Source organism: Mandrillus leucophaeus, unplaced genomic scaffold, assembly GCF_000951045.1.
Source record: "Mandrillus leucophaeus isolate KB7577 unplaced genomic scaffold, Mleu.le_1.0 Scaffold182, whole genome shotgun sequence".
Taxonomy (NCBI): domain Eukaryota; kingdom Metazoa; phylum Chordata; class Mammalia; order Primates; family Cercopithecidae; genus Mandrillus; species Mandrillus leucophaeus.
Window position 1 is genome coordinate 2,395,057 of NW_012101832.1, and position 3,801 is coordinate 2,398,857.

The 3,801-nt window shown below is 39.5% G+C and overlaps 1 protein-coding gene across 1 annotated transcript in view; it reads left to right on the top strand.

Annotated features, from left to right (window-relative positions):
* The first annotated feature begins 576 nt into the window (after nt 1-576).
* GJA9 (gap junction protein, alpha 9, 59kDa) overlaps nt 577-3,801 on the top strand; it is a 7,794-nt gene continuing 4,569 nt past the window's right edge. The window contains exon 1 of the mRNA XM_011977691.1: nt 577-760. The gene's annotated coding sequence lies outside the window, so the exon portion shown is untranslated. The remainder of the gene's footprint in view (nt 761-3,801) is intronic.

A 3,801-nucleotide genomic window follows, 5' to 3' on the forward strand; every position in this document is an offset into this window, starting at 1 on the left:
ATCACTAGCTCTGAAGAGACCTCTAATGACCTAAAATACAATGTAATTGTTAATAACAGAACATGGGAGAGAGAATCAGGATCTATCTATGAAATCGGACATGACCCATTTATTAAGGCAGATGACCAAGACGTTATTATCTAGTAAGAAAGACTTTTTTGGTTCTAGAAACATGGTTTATTGCACAAAAAACAATGACATTTTATTGGGTTCCCCCAGTGGCAAAAATTACAGTACAAACAGCACACAAATATCTCCTGTCATTTTAAATTTGACATCTCTGAGTTATGGAGGAATCATTTACTCAGCTTAATTTGGGGCTCATGACTTTAGTCTTCTAGACTGCAGTGTGTTATCAGGACTATTATAAGCATTCTTTATCTGTGCTGTCCAATAAGGCAGCCATTAGGTAGCTGTAGCTCTTTACATTTTTATTAAAATTATTTGAAATTAACAATTCATCGCTCTGATACACAAACCATATTGCAAGTGTTCAATAGCTACATTTGGCTACTGGCTGCCTTATTGGCTAGCACAGATAGAATATTTCCATTGTTGCAGAAAGTTCTATTGGACGGTGCTGTTTTAGAAGCAAGGATAAGCAGAAAGGGAAATGGATTTTAGTTGATGGATGACTCACTCACTACATTGAACTGAACTGAATCTGCTCTATACCTGCAAAGGGACAAATTCAGAAAATAAATTGAAGATGGCCATGCTAAATATGGTTTGCTTCTCAGATTTACCTAAACTAAGAAAGGTTTGTGTTAATCTCTCTGTTTTAGCTTATTAAGAGTTGTTTCAAATGCTTTTATCTTTTTCTTTTGAATTCTATGGGACTGTATCTATGTATACTAGTTTTTATGTCATTTGCTAAGAAAGCTTTAATTTGTAGCTAAATAATACTGTTCCTTCTTTCAGGAAATACTATGTGTTGTCCTTTATGAAAAAAAAATCCTTTATTTCTTTTTATAATTATAAAAGTAAAATGCTCATAGTAAAAAATTGAAATACATATAATTACAATATATTAAGTATATAATTTATAATCCCAACATCCAGAGCTAATCACAGTTAATATTTTCACGAAAATTCTTCTAGACTTTTTTGTATACATTTGTAAATGTAACTAAATTTATAATAATGGGGCCATATTATTTTATTTTATAACATCAATTTCACTGAAATGAAGTATCAAATGCCTTTTTATGTATGTTTAACATTTCTACTGGTTGCATAGTATCACACTGTGGATGTGGTCCATTATTTAACCAGTTTTTCTTGTATTGATAATTACTTAATGTTTTTAGCTTATGATTATTATAAACATGAATTACATCTTTGCTTACATTATTATTATTATTTACGAACCATAAATTAGACTTAACTTGCTTACTTTTTTTTTTTTTTTTGAGACAGAGTCTCACTCTGTCGCCCAGGCTAGAATGCAGTGGCCAGATCTCGGCTCACTACAACCTTCGCCTCCCGGGTTCAAGTGATTCTCCTGCCTCAGCCTCCTGCGTAGCTGGGATTACAGGCATGCGCCACCATGCCTGGCTAATTTTTATATTTGTAATAGAGATGGGGTTTCACCATGTTGGTCAGGCTGGTCTCGAACTCCTGACCTCGTGATCCGCCCGCCTCTGTCTCCCAAAGTGTTGGGATTACAGGTGTGAGCCACGATGCCTGGCCAACTTGCTTACGTTTTAAAGTGCTTTGGGTTGTTGGGTCAGAGTATGCTATTATTATTATTTTTTCGAGACAGAGTCTTGCTCTGTCGCCCAGGCTGGAGTGCAATAGTGTGATCTTGGTTCACTGCAACCTCTGCCTCTGGGTTCAAGTGATTCTCCTGCCTCAGCTTCCTGAGTAGCTGGGACTACAGGTGCCTGCCACCACGCCCGACTAATTTTTGTATTTTTAATAGAGAAAGGGTTTCAACCATGTTGGCCAGGCTGGTCTCAAACTCCTGACCTCAAGTGATCCGTTGGCCTCGGCCTCCTAAAGTGATGGGATTACAGGCGTGAGCCACCTCGCCTGGCCAGAGTATGCTATTATTAACATAATAAAGTCAATGGAAAGTTTCTCTGTCTCAGGAATACAACTATATTTTAGAAGGTTGATGCTTTTGCAAATCATATTAACAGAACAATGGCTGAAGAAAGGAACTAAAGACTCTAGAACTAGTTATTTAAAAAGCCAAAGCTATCACTATTTGACATTCCTAAATTTAAATGATTAAACTTAAAACAGATGATCTCTTAATGTTTCTTTCCGGCAAATCTGAAGTTTGCTCATAGAGGAAAAATAATAGTTTAGTAAAAAATTTAAAGAACTGACTCTAGAGCCACAATGATTGGGTTTGAACGTCAGCTCCAGCTGTGTGACCTCAGGTAAATTAAGGTGTGCTTCTGTTTCCTCATCTGTAAGATGGGGGAAACAACATACTCACCACACAGGATTTTAGTGATGAACACATTTTGTATCTTAGTAGTTTGTTTGATTGTGTAACAGTTCCCTTTATATAAAGGGGACAGGAAAAATAGAAAATATTTATATTTTAAATGAAAAATAATGAAAACATTCACTTTTAAAAAATCTTTCTTTTGGGGTATATTTCCTCTGAGATAACCTGGGATACCAACCTTAATATGGAATCTACTGGCAAATAATCCAAGCAGCTAAATTATAACTTGCCCCACTGTTTCCTTCAAGAGAGCAGCTATATGTCTTCAATAGGTCAAATACTGCTACAGCGAAAAGTTTCCATAATACTACCACCATACCAGTGAACAATCTCTTTCAAGTAGTATCTATAATGAGATTCTGGTACCACAGGGCTGGGAACTGTGGCTCACACCTGTAATCCCAGCACTTTGGGAGGCCGAGGCGGGCAGATCACCTGAGGTCAGGAGTTCGAAACCAGCCTGACCAATATGGAGGAACCCCATCTCTACTAAAAATCCAAAATTAGCTGTGGGTGGTGGCGCATGTCTGTAATCCCAGCTACTCCGCAGCCTGGGGCAGGCGAATCACTTGAACCTGGGAGGTGGAGGTTGCGGTGAGCAGAGATTGTGCCATTGCACTCCAGCCTAGGTGATAAGAGGGAAACTTTGTCTCAAAAAAAAAAAAGATTCTGGTACCATAAAATAGTTGAGAATTTTTGGAGTTCTTTTTTTTTTTTTTTTTGAGACAGAGTTTCCGCTCTTGTCACCAAGGCTGGAGTGCAATGGCATGATCTCAGCTCACTGCAACCTTCACCTCCCAGGTTCAAGCGATTCTCCTGCCTCAGCCTCCTGAGTAGCTGGGGTTACAGATGCCTGCTACCACACCCAGCTAATTTTTTGTATTTTTGTAGGGACAGTGTTTCACCAGGTTGGCCAGGCTGGTCTCGAACTCCTGACCTCAGGTGACCCGCATCGGCCTCCCAAAGTGCTGGGATTACAGGTGTGAGCCACTGTGCCGGGCTTGAAGTTCATTTCAACATGATAAGAATTTACAAAATTTGGGCCGGGCGTGGTGGCTCACTTTGGGAGGCTGAGGCGGGTGGATCACTCAAGGTCAGGAGTTCGAGGCCAGCCTGGCCAACATGGTGAAACCCCGTCTCTACTAACAACACAAAAATTAGCCGAGCGTGGTGGCGCTTGCCTATAGTCTACTTGGGAGGCTGAGGCATAAGAATCACTTGAACCTGGGAAGTGGAGGTTGCGTGGGCCAAGATCCTGCCACTGCACTCTAGTATGGGCAACAGGGTGAGACTGTCTCCCCCGCCAAAAAAAAAAAAAAAAAAAAAAAAAAAAAAAA